At 44.0% G+C, this 13,640-nt stretch overlaps 1 protein-coding gene across 1 annotated transcript in view; it reads right to left on the bottom strand.

Annotated features, from left to right (window-relative positions):
* LOC144822315 (uncharacterized) overlaps positions 1-13,640 on the bottom strand; it is a 528,873-nt gene that overhangs the window by 442,694 nt on the left and 72,539 nt on the right. The window lies entirely within an intron of this gene.

Here is a 13,640-nt window from a genome sequence, read left to right as displayed (position 1 = left end):
ACCCGTAATTGAGATGCTTTGTGGTAACAGAGGAAATCAGGCATGGCTAGTCCACCCTCGTCCTTGGGCCATCTAAGAAGTTTATAGTGTAACCAGGCTTTTTTGTTTTGCCATACAAATCTCATTAAGGGGGATCGCAGGGAGTTAAAGTATTCCCTCTCTATAGGGATTGGCAAACTTTGAAAGAGGTGCAAAATCTTAGGTAATACTACCATTTTAATTGTTTGAATCCTGCCCATCCAAGACAGATATAAAGGTGCCCTGCACTTCAGATCCCCTTGCAGTTCCTGTAATCGAGGGGGAAAGTTGGCTGATAATTAAATAGATATTTGGGGTGTTAAGATGATTCCTAAATAGGTGAGCTCTTTTTGGGCCCATTTGAAGGGGGTGAGGGGCCTTTATTGTTCCACTTCTCCTCGTGTCAGGGTCAAATTCAGAATGAAAGATTTTGTCAGGGTAATGTGAAAGCCTGCGATAGGTTCAAATAGTTGGAGTTCTTCCTACAGTGCCTTAAGGAGTTCTGAGGGTCCGAAAGATTCATTAAAATATCATTGGCAAAGAGTTATATCTTATGCTCTCTCCACTCAAAATAAATGCCTTTGAAGCCTTGGTTAGCTCTAATCTTTGCCGCCAGGAGTTCGTCCTCAATGCAAATAAAGGAGTGGACAGAGGACATATTATCTCGTTCCCCTCTCGAGGGTGAACATGTCAGAGCTCACTCTTTTAACCATTACTCTAGAGGATGGCACTGAGTAATTTGCAGAGATCATTTTAATGAAGGAATTACAAAAAAACTAATTTCTTGAGGGTACTAAATAAAAAGGGCCAATCCACACGATTGAACGCTTTTTCTGCATCTAAACACAGTAGGACTGCTTGGACCTTTTTCTTATTGACCTTCTCGATAAGGTAGATTACCCTTTGCATGTTGTCATGCGTTTGGCGTTCCTTAATGAAGCCTGATTGATCTGGGTGGATGAGCTTGGGTAGTAAGCTCTCTAATCGTGTCGCTAGAATTTCAGAGTAAAGTTTGCAGTCTAGATTTAGTAGCACAATGGGCAGTGGGACATGCAATTTCGAGGCTCTTTGCCTGGGTTTAGTAGTACCGAAATCACTGCTTTACCCATGGTTGGTGTAACCTTCCCTGTTGTTAATATGTGGTTGAAAAGAATAGTCAGGTGGGGGTCCAATTCCTGGATTTACGTTTTATAGAAGTGTGCAGTAAGGTCATCTGGCCCTGAAGCTTTATGTAGTTTTAGAGAGATAATTAACATTTTAACTTCTTCTACAGTGATGGAGCCTCCCAAAATGTCATTTTGTGTCTGGTTCACTTGTGGTAACTGTACCTCTTGTAGGTAGTCCTGTTGGGCCCTCGGATCTGATATTTCTGCTGTGTAAAGAGTTGCATAGAATTTCCCCATGGCATGAGCTTTCTCCTGTTCCGCAGACACACACTCCCCTGAGGGTAGCTACAACTCTCCTATATATTCCCTCTCCCTTGTATCCAGAGTTGCCTGGCCAAGTATGTTCCTGTTTTGTTGCTCTGTAAATAAGTGTTGTGTTTGAGTCTGAACTGTCAGCTCTGCGCAGTTAGTGTATATAGCGTTTAGTTTCCCTTGCAAGGCCGTCACTTTCCTTTGTAGTACTAGTGTAGGTGTCTGGTTGTGGGCCTTCTCTGCAGCACTTAATTCCTCCTCGAGGGTTAAATGTTCCTTTGTCTTTTGTTCAATTAGGGCAGAGTTGAGTGCCATACATTGACCCCTAATTACTGCCTTAAAGGCATCCCAATTGTTTGAGGGCATTGTCTCCTGGGCCTTATTAACCTGAAAGAAATCTCTGATGAATCTACGCAGTTCATCTAGCGAGGGGTGATCTCTAAGTAATGCTTGAGGGAAGAAACACAGTTTCCCTTTCGGCATGGGTCGGTGCCAATCAAGGGCGAGGAGAACTGGGGCGTTATATGACATGGTAATCGGTTGTATTTCGGTATATATCCTGGGACAAAGCTTGGCTTAAGAATATATAGTCCAACCTCGTGTATGTGGGAAAATAACATGAAGTCTTTATCTTGAGGGTATTGTGTTCTCCATGCATCTATCAAACCTAGATCGATTAAGTCCTGCTTAATGCCTTTGGCGAATGTACCTGTTTGCGCCCTATGTGGGTGTGTGCTGTCCGAATGCCATGTAATGTTAAAATGAGGATGATATCTCCCTACACAAAGCCCCCCTGTGAGAGTTAATGAGTTGCTAATGTGTGATCCCTGATTTGTGTTGGGAGCATAGGTGGCTATTACTGTACACAATCGTCCCTGTGGGTCTCCCATCACCATTACTGTTCTACCCTCCTTATCTGTGTTGACATCTTTGGGTTGAAATTTTGTAGCGGAATGGAATAATAGTGCCACCCCATGTGTTTCGTCGAGGCCTACAATTTGTATATCTGGGGGAATGACTTGTGGTCCAACCTTTGATCCTCTGATCGTTTTAGATGTGTTTCCTGTAAAGCCACTATATCATAGTGCTCATAGTGCTGGTCATTGAGATATTTCCAAAGTTTGCGCCGCTTATTCGGGGAGTTAAGACCCTTTATGTTCCATGAAAGTGTAGTGAGTGTCATATTCACTCTTGTAAGGGACCCTCCCTCCTTACAAGCTCTGCTGGTGGTGTGGGACTGCCCTCTTGAGCCAACCCCTCCTCTACAGTCTCCCCCCCACCCCTTCTCCTAAGCCCCTTCATCCTGCCTGCCGCCAATTGAGTGTTGAGGAACACTTGTGTTGTATCGTAAAGCACCCGAGTACCTGTTAACCGAGAAACAAAATAAAGGCACTAAATAACAAAACAGGGAAATCAGGTCCCTGTGTTAGACTTAGCGAGTCAACTTCCTGGTCCATGGTGGGTGAATTGGGCCAGTGACTTTGCAACTCTTCCTAGAGTCCAAGCTTAATGTAAGAGTTCTTGACCTGATTGTCTATGGTATTGGTTTGTCTCTTGTTGAGGTCGTAGGTTAACCAGCGCTGGGCTAGTGTAATGGCCAGAGTTGCAAGGCGTTGTTATTTTCTGGAAAGCTTACTAAAACTATGACTCCTGGAAGGGGTCTTTCTTGGTCCTGCCTTGGTGCTGTCCGTAGGAATCTTGCCTTACCCTGATACTGTCCCTGTCTGATATGCCCAATGCAATGACTCTTTTACTTAGGGGATTGTTCAGAGTGTTTTCTTCTTCAGGAGATAGTAGCCCCAACAGACATCTCACCTCTTTCTAGTCTGTGAAGTGATGGTTTCTGTTCCAGAATTCAAAGGATATCCCAAACGGATAAGTCCATCTATATCTGATGTTGTCAGACCTAAGTTTATTCGTAATAGAGTGGAATTGCTGACGACGGGGCAGTGTGGCCTGAGGTACATCTTGGATCAGTGAACAAGAGGCTCCCTGAAAGGACCCTGTCTCCGTTTTCAGTGCTGCTTGTAAGCTTGCTTCTTTAGTTTTAAATGAGTGCATTTTGGCAAGAACGTCTCTTGGCTGCTGTCCCTACTCTATGGATCCTGTCGATTTTAACATCTGTTGTGGGGGGGTTTAGTAGTTCCGCAAATAGTCCCTGCACAAAGGCTTCAAAGTCAGGCCCCTTCGCTACTTCTTCCAAGTGCCGGATACTACGTGACCTATTTTCCAAGTCTTCCCCTTTGAGTATAGCCACCTGTAGTTGTGCCTGAAGGGAAGCCGTAGTTTCCTTCTTGCGTTCAACTGCTTGTTCCAATTCCGCTGTTTTGATTTCCAAGTCTATTACCCTGCTTTCTGTCGAGTCTATGACGTTCCGGAGGGCCAATAGTTTCTCTGAGATATCTGCTTCAGTGCAGCCATAGAGGAGGCCATATCATCCTATAGTTCTTCCTGTAGCTCCTTACTTAAATCATTCAGGGAGGATAAAAGAATCTCCTTCGTGAGGGCCATTGAGTCGGCAGGATTTCTGGACTGTGTGTGGTCTGATGTAGGGCATCCCACTCAAGTGGAGTCAAGTCTTGGTTCTCCCAGCTTTCTACGTGCGTTGTCCAACAGCCTCGCTCTGTATATTGGGTCACCCAGGTGATTGCTTATCTCATCTTCCTTCGTTCTCTGACGCTCCCTTATGAGCTGGGTCAGATAAGTTTGGGCAGAGCATAGTGCTTCTTGTCGAGACCCCAGGCTGCCCCTGTGAGCTCCTTATCTCTGTGCCCTCATGTGCTTCTCACTGTTTCAGTCGGTCACTATCTCTGAGTCAGGAGAGGGCCTATGTTGGACAGGCCCCACGAAGGGCTCGCTCCCTCCCCGCATGACAGGACCCAGACACCGGCTCTCCGGGGGCTACCCGCAGAAGCAACCCGCAACCCGTCCCCTCCGGGACGCCTGCTCCCGGATGTCTCTGTGTCACGGGCCCGGGCCCCCGTCAGCCCCATTGCCCGGCCCAGCCGCCATCTTGGACACTGCACCACGCGGCCGCGTGGCCTCCGCTCGACCCCAACCCTGGACCTGGCCAGGCCCCGCCATCCCGGCACCACCATCCACCCAGGAGGTGAACGGACCACTTGGCAGGCTAATGGGAGAAAGAAGTGTCGATGGCTCTCCCCCCGCCAGGTGCCGATCGCCCCCAGCCTCCCCGGGTGCTGGCTCCACCCCCCTGCTGGGTGTCTGGACTCCCTCATCCCGGACCTCCCGACCTCCCAGTGCGAGGGTCCGGACATCAAAGGGCGCCAGACCTATAACTGAGGCAGCCCCAGAGCAGGAGGGCAGTTGTATCCTGGAGTCGAGAGACACCGAGAAGAACTCATCCTTGACGGACTGCTGGCGCTGCCGCAGCCCTGCCTTGTGAACTATCGCCCTGCCTGCTGGCGCTGCCGCGGCCTTCTGCAACCTTCATCCTCGTGGGACCTGCTGGCGCTGCCGCGGCCCGCTGTAACCGTCATCCTCGTTGGGACCTGCTGGCGCTGCCGCGGCCCGTTGCCATCTACGACCTCTTCGGGACCTGCTGGCGCTGCCGCAGTCCGACCCGTCCGAACACCGAGCTCGAGGATTGTGAGCTACCGCCGTTTCACCTCAGTACCAGTCGGTACCAAGACTGTCTCGCTACCCCCTTTCCCTACTAGAGACTAGAATTGAGAGGATCATCGTGTCCTGACCTCCTTGTATCGTACTACCTTACTTCCAGAACTGCCTATAAAAGGTGTTAATCTGATCTTCGTGTGGTGTCCATCTGTGGGGGGGGAAGTTACTTGTCTGTACGATCGCTGGAGACGGCCCTCACCGGAGGCCTCTCCCCTTGTGCTCGGCCGACCCTCCAGGTCCCCGTCTAACAGCCTACTTTATCATTAATGCTCAGATACCACTGCATGCTGGGCCTCTCTCTAGGTTCCACCCCTGCTTCAGTGGTGGAACCTCCCAGGTCTAGAAAAACATCTGCCATATGTTTTTTAAACTCTCATTCCTGAGAGGGCCTCATTTCTTATTTATTCTTTTATGTGTCGGGTGCCTTTATAAGTTTAGGCAGCTCACTACAACAGTCCTCTGTGAACTGGGCCTGTCCCCCCCAGGATCTGTTCTTGGGGGTATATTGCCCCGTACACGCCGGTCCCGACCCTGCCCGCGGCTCTTCTCCCCTCAGGTCCTCAGTTTGATGTGTTCTTCTCCGCAGCTCCCATCTGTTGCTGACGCTCGCCACTCCTCAAGTGGGCCCTTGGCGTCTCCTCTCTGCTGCCAGCACTTCCCTCACTTCCTGACCAGCATTGCACTCATCTCATCACACCAACCACGTTAAAGCTGGGCCCTCCGCTTATTCTGCTGCACCGTAGGCTCACATTTTCCGGTACTATAGAATTTGCTTGCTTCAACCATCGAGGGAATATGTTCTTCTGTTGTGGCCCTTTTGAATCTAGTTCTCAGGTAATTTCTTACATATTTCAAAATTACTTGCAACTGAGCTGAGTGATTATGTCCGCTCCGCCATCTTGGCTGGCTGCGCCCCCCCCCCCCACACGGTTGATTATTGATACAATAATGTCTACAAAAAAGAAACTTAAGCTGGTGAAATAGTTTAAGACTCAATGTGTATTATTATTTTTCTGACCTTCAGTGCTTGTGACCTGGAGTGTGTTTATGAGCATGTCACCCAAACCTAATGGTTTGTCCAACAATAGAACTACTTCCAGGGAGATCTGTCACTCAGAAATACCACAGTCCTTTCATAGATATGTTGTCAGATGCCGTCTGATACCAGGATAATTTTCTTCAGCTACTTGGCTAGCAGGGATTTTGGCTCTTATCTACCCGCGATACAATCTCTGTTTCACAGAGCTAGCCCTCTTGATCAGATGATGGGCATCAACATCAACTGCAGGTTACATGTTGCATTGTATCTTGTATCTCAGTAGAGCAGGGGTCTCCAACCTTTTCTGTAGTGAGAGCTACTTCTGGTTGGTGAAAACCACTGTGAGCTACTGAAGGTCACCCCTAAACCCAGCTTCATTGATTTTAAGTAATGTCCACAGAGGCAGATACCTTGGTTTGAACAAAATACTTTGAACTACGGTAACTATAACAGGGCTGCCATGTGCGTCAGTGAGAGCGTGATCTTTGAGGATGTATGAACATGTGTGCTTATGAATAGGATATATTTGTAAAGGTGACAGAGCCTGTGTCATAGGTACTTTCAGCACAGGACATACCTTTCGACAATATGTGGCACCTATACACATATAACATGAACATACAATACTTTTTTTTTTTAAATGGAAGAAATTTAATGGCTTTATTTTTCAGTTATACTCTGGGCCACTGGAATTATTTGCAGGAGAGGGCCAAATTATGCAGCAGGGTTAACAAAATTTTGTGGCAAGAAGATGCAAATTATGCAGAATGAACCTCTTCTCTTGCCAGAGTCAATATCCTAAACTGTATACTCCACTACACCAGCAGCCAATAAGTGAGCCTTGAAGAAATAGGATGTTTGGTCTACTGTGGCATATTGTTTTTTCTGATATTATCTGTACTTGCGTGACTCTGTCAGAAAAGTGGGCTGGGAAACTGATAGACTATTGCCGTAATTTATCTGAAATAGATGGTGGCAGCTTTAATCCTGGACGGGGGACATTCAAGAATAGCATGAGATTTTATTTTTTTTGCCCTCCGGTTTTGTTGTCTTCTGAAATTTTTCTTTGCAGTGAGAGCTCTTGGTCACAGTGAAAACCCAGAGTTTCGACTTAGTGTGGTGTCTTGAGTGATAGACCAAAGGCATGTGACTATTTAAAAGGTGATGGTGATGTTTGAGCCGAAAAACTTAATTTCTGTCTTGGCACCTATTGGGCTTAACATGCATTTCCCTTATTCTGGCATCACCTAGGCAATGCTTGACTGATACCCCATCCTAACCCATCTATCGGCACTGCCTGCAGCATATCATCAGTTTACACCTAGAAAGATGATACCTCTATAAAAATGACAGACTGTTTTGCAAGCATACTTTAAAGAATAATTTCAAGCTTTGCCATAAATAGTACATAAAAGTAAGAAATAAACATTATAAAGGAAAATTTGGGGATGCATGGAAAATATGACTATTTAAATTACCAATCTTAAAACATACTACCAGAGCCTAATTTGCAGAACAGTAAAGACCAGGACTTTTGGGGGGCCAGGGGTGGGATTGGGCGGGGGAGGGGGTTTAACAGCTTAGAGTGTACAACTGATAAATGGTGTCCAGGGAGCCTTTGGTGAAGACATATTCACCATTGATGGTCCTGGTCTATCCTGAATATTTATAGAATCATGGAATATTGCTAGAGCGGCCAATATACCATGTCTAGTCGATTGGATAAAGTATGTGAACGAGGCCCAGATACATTGTATCCAAGAAACTTGGCTCACTAAATCATTTGACAATGTTGGGTTCACATCTTATTGTACTGCAGCCAGCCAATCAAATATGAGTAGGGCCAAAGGTGGTCTTCTCGTACTGGTCTCTACCAGAGTAACATTAACAGTAAGCAAAACATTTCTACTGTTGCCCTATTATCAATTGTTGCTATTAACTTCGCATGCCAAACCTGATAATATAGTAATACATTTTTATAACAATATCTTTGATTCTTGAAGGGTTGAGGTGTTTAAAGCATTGGTAAAAGATCTGGATTATGTCATTGATCATTATTCCAATCCAAAGATGTCTACCTGATTTGGGCTGGTGATTTTAATGTCACTAAATGTTTTTTTCCTTCCAAACAAATGTGTGGCTTAACACACACCAAGGGTATGCTCATAAACCATTTGAAGCTTAGATATAATCTAGACATTGCAGATTATTATAGCCCCAGTTGTGAAACTCAACTCTCAACCTTTAGTGGAAGAGGAAGTAACAGCAATATTGATCATATTCTCATCTTGGAGGGCAAAAGAATGATACCCTACGATTATAAAGTGGAAGGAAATTGCAAAAGCGACCATAACCCATTGATATTAGTAATACAAATTAAGCTGCAACAAGTATCTGCAACAGGTAAAATTTCAAGCAGTATGGCAGAGTGGTACTAAAATGAAATTGACAGGAGTGAACCCCTTATGATTTTTAAGTGACTTGGTAGTTAGGAATATGGATTTTTTTATGAGTGGCTTGGCTTCAGAGGATAACTATGAGGAGATGATGGAAACCCATATAACCATCTCCAATTCCATAAGTTAATTTTTGATTAGTAAGACTAAAGGGACAAATAACAAAATATGGTTTAATCAGCCTTGTACCCAGGCCCTTAATAATCTCATTAAATGATTACACTCTAATATAGGGAACTACAGGCTATTTGGGTCGGTAGGTCTAAATATAAAAAGGCATAAAAAAACTTCAAGAAGAAGCATGGAAAAAATTAGTACAGGCAGTAGAGACCAAGGATAGTAGACTCTTCTGGAAGACAATAAGTGCCTCATTATTTTCTAAGGGCATCGGGCCCAACTTTGGATCTTCAATAATGGTGGCAGACTGGGTGGACCATTTTGCTTCAGTTTTCTCTTCAACCAAGGCACTAGACAAAGGGATTATGGCTCCTTTGGCATTACTGTCAACCTTTGTGGTCTATACCTTGGAGGAGGTATTGAGGGCATCGAATAAAAGTCCATTGAGGAAGTCCCCGGACCCTGATAGAGTCCGATGGACATTTACAAGTCTCTTCCTGCTGTATGGGCTCCCCTCTTAACCAAGGTTTTAAATGCAGCGGGGGCTGGATTTATGCACTCATCCTGGTCATTCATTAATTGTGCCTATTTTTAATGAAAAGCTCCAGGAATGACCCAAAATGTTATAGACCTATCGCGCTGCTTAATTTATCAGCTAAGCTATTGAGATGGGTTATTTCAGAAAGACTGGAAGTATGGGCTGAAGAAAATAATATTTTATCAAATGCCCAATATGGTATTAGGAAATGTCTTGTTACTTTCGAACACTGCCTTCATTTGAACCTCCTGGTTTGAAAATATACTATGGCTAAAGAAGGTAGTTTACCTATGTGTTTCGTAGATCTTAGCACTGCATTTGTCTGGTTGATCACAATAAATAGTGGAAGTGTATGGATTCGCTAGGGGTCCCTTTGTTTCTAATTTCGCTTCTGGCATATCTGTATAGTAATTTAACATTGAAAGTACAATATGGGCCACAGGGGGGATTAACACAACCATTAAGATAGGGAGGGGGATCCATCTCACATCGTTGATGACGCCGGGAGAGCCCTTGACCAAAATGTGCTCTTGTACCCTGATCCTTCTAGACCTATCCTCAGCCTTCGATGACATCAAACATGAAAACTTGATTGATCTCCTACAAAATAGAATGGGATTGTTGGGCCTGGTCCTAAATTTGTTTGCCTTTTTCCTTCACAACTGCACCAAAGGATCAAAGTTAATCATTCCCTAGCTTCCAGTACCCCGGTCCTGATTGGAGTCCCTCAAGGTTCTACGCTCCCACCCACTCTCTTCAATCTATTTATGGAGCCTCTTGCAGTCATTCTGAACAGAGCCAACATTTAAACCACATGTATGCGGATGACACTCAATTGTACCTGAACATGTCATCACAGGAGGACATAAAAACTTTAAATGCTGCACTTGCACAAACTCAACAATGGCTATCCCAGAACAATCTCTTAATAAATACTCTCAAAACGGAATTTCTTATGATCACACCACCTAATCACTCAGCTCCTACCCTTGACTGGATTAAACAACTAACTGCTCTGAACTGCACACCTCACGTTGTAGACTGTGCTAAATCTTTAGGTGTCACCTTGGATAAACATCTAAATATACAAGCACATATCAGCGCTACTACTAGGGGAGCCAATTTCCAACTCAACACACTGAAGAAAATCAAACTATTCCTCCCCCCCGAAGATCTCAGGTCGGCGGTACAATCCCCGATTATCCCTAGATTGGCATATGGATTGGTGACCCTCGCAGGGCTTCCCAATGCCAGCTTAGCCCCACTCAGAGCTACCTTGAATGCTTCAGCCAGGCTTTTAATTAGATCTAGGAAATTTGATCACATTACACCCGACCTGTTGCAGCTAAACTGGTTATCTATTGAAGCTAGAATCCGACTCAAGATTGCTTGTCTGACTTATAAAGCCATACACCGCAATACCCCATACTACCTAGCAGATAAACTTGCGCTATCGGGCTCTAGCAGGAACCTCAGAAGTACGTCCACCCTTCTCTTGAAACCGCGAAGATTCAAAAAGAAAAGATCGTACAACCGTGTTGTTCACCAGTCTTGCTCCGAGAATCTGGAACTCCTTGCCATCCGTGATCAGATCAAATCCTTCCACTACTTCCTTTAAAAAACTGGTCTAAAGACTACTAATGAACGAACGTTAATCGCACTGATCATGTTCGTGTGTTTTGTTAACAACCAAATTCTTGACGTATTCTCACTGATGCTCTATATGTTTTACCTTCTTTTTGCTTTCTTTTTGTCCCAGTCTTCGATAGCTCCTTTAACTGCATTATTCGTTGATTTTTGCCTGATCCCTTTTGTTAATATTCCTTGATGCTCATTGCACATCTTGGTTCTTTCTATTGTGTGATGTTTTACTCTGAGTGCTCTATGGCGCCTCTGATACACCCTACTTGTTACTCTTGAATGTTGTCCTACAGGTTGTACTTTCACATACCTCCTGTATGTTTTGTATAATGGCTGAAGACAACTCTGTACAGGGCTCTAATACCCATTTATCATGAAATCCAGGAAGGAGAGAGAGAGAGGGCGAGCAGAATCATATTAATCACATGCAAATAAATGTCCCAGCTAGAAACATTAAGACTAGGGAAAGCCTTTATTATGAGCTGAGGCCAAAGTAAGGAGAGGTCTAGTCCCTTTTTTTTTTATAAAGGGCAACAAAAGTCAAAGCACAATTGTTTTTCAGCTTTTTAGGGATACAGGTCTCCGATGGGGGCCTGAAACACCATAGAGAGATTAGTACCTCAAATATGTTAAGAAATAATGAGGATATGTTTAGATTCACCTCTAAGCTTGGTACTAAGCTGATCAAAGAGATACTGACCTTATATTAACAATTAGTTGCCACAGCCACATATGGTGCAGGAATTTGGAGTGTTGGGGACAATGATAAAATGCAAAATCAAGAGAATATGCAGTACCTCACTTAATGCTGGAAACTAATATTCATAAAGAACTGGAATTTTGTTTCCTATCGGATATTGGATTGTAAACCACTTCTCTTATCATATTCGGGCTGGTCAAAAATTAAGACACAATTTACACAAATAGTTTTGAAAGACTACTTAGTGCTGGACCTGGCTCACAAAATTCCTTAGTTAATGAATGTTAAAAAATGCTTCAAGGGGGCTTGAACAGACAGCTGGAGATCTCTGGTTATACACAAGCATTGAAAATGGAATAGGTCTCGCCTTTGATTAAGTTAAAGTCATTTGCTTAGCTAATGGTATTGTTTAGCAAAGCAAATGGCTTTAACTTAATAAAAGGCGAGGCCTATTGCATTTTCAATGGTTGTTTTACACTTGAAGCCATAGTGAAATAAAGTCCTTTACACAGAATCACACAACGTCAGTCAACTGCAGAAGTTTGGATTAGGATGCATGATGGCAAGTAAAACAAGTTTTTGCGGCCGTCAAAGTGAAAGTTTTTGAGTGTAAGCTCACCCAGCAATTAGAAGACACTGTGTCACACCGCAAGTAAAACAAGTTTTAAAAAAAGAAAAAACACTGGGAGGGGGGAGGAGAAACACGAGAGACGGCCGCAGAAAGTACGGCCGGCATTGCTGTGGGGAGGGGGGGAGGAGAAATGCGACACGCCTGGCTATAGTGTGAAGCAGCAGGGGCCTTTGAAGTGAAGCTTCACTTCAAAGGTGTGGGAGGAGTGCGGCTCGGCTGAGCCAGAGCGCACGCTGGGGGAAGCTTGTGGGGCGGAGCGGGAAGAGCTGCAGGGGAACAGATGGCTGGCGATTTGATGCTGTGCACGCGCATTTTAGGTCAATGCGCTTGCGCATTGACCTAAAAGCGCACGGGCACAGCATCAAATCGCCAGTTAGTTAAAGTCTGTTTAAGCCCCTATAGTCTCGCTCCGCTCAATGCGCATGCGCATTGACAGGTCGCGAGACCTAACAAGAATATAATAGGATATTCCAAAAGGGATCTCAAAGATCACACATTTAGAGCTTCTGCATAGAAAAGAAATCTGCTTGATCGAAACAAATCTAATGTCAGGAGATATGTGTCATTGAACAATCCTTTCGGGTGTCGATTGTATATCAACTTAGTTCCTAAATCTTACCGTAGACATCTCTTAACCGGTTTTTGTTTTCTCATAATTTACCATCTTTTAGCATTCCAGAAGAGCGGAGGATTGGTCATTTGACCCAAAAATGTTCCTGTAACAATATATCTGAACAATCAACCCAGCACTTAGCACTTTTTTGTACATTTTACCTGGTTCACAGGAGGCAATATTTAAAACCGCTCTTTTTTTTTAAAAGAAAATGTGCATAACCACCATGAGGCTTTTCAGTATTTATTTAAGTTAAAAGATGCAACAGTATGTCATCATGTATTAATGTTAATTTTATAAAGGTGCTACGCCCAAGGATTTCTGATCCATGTGGAAACTAAAGTCGCTTAGTTGATGCATAGTATAAAGGAAATTGATCCCTGTTGGGTCACCGAGATCACTGGAACCTTTTATTCTAAGATTTTAATTCATTTTATGTAATGTTTTATTTCTTTATATATTTTTTCATATTGATTGATCAATATATATGACTATTGCTTCTTCAAATATATGAATTCCTTTTTATCATTCTGTTAATTTCATGAGAACAGAAGCATTTCAATAATGTTTTTTTGTATGATGTGATGCTTTTATGGTTTATTGTGTCATAAACCAGATCAAGATTATTTGAACCTTATAGTGCCAGGGCCCTTGTCAGGAGACCACTGCAGCTTGCTCCACCCATTGCCCCTGCCAGCACTGCCAGTGACAGTACCAAAACAACTACTAACCATCACAGTATGGGAATTCAGACTATTCCACGTCCCCTAAAGCTATACAAATGGCTAGGTGGCAGATATTAGTCATTGCCAATGTATACTAAATTAATA

This window comes from Lissotriton helveticus, chromosome 3_1 (genome assembly GCF_964261635.1).
Source record: "Lissotriton helveticus chromosome 3_1, aLisHel1.1, whole genome shotgun sequence".
In the NCBI taxonomy this organism is placed as follows: domain Eukaryota; kingdom Metazoa; phylum Chordata; class Amphibia; order Caudata; family Salamandridae; genus Lissotriton; species Lissotriton helveticus.
This window is presented reverse-complemented; position numbering and strand designations above follow the sequence as displayed.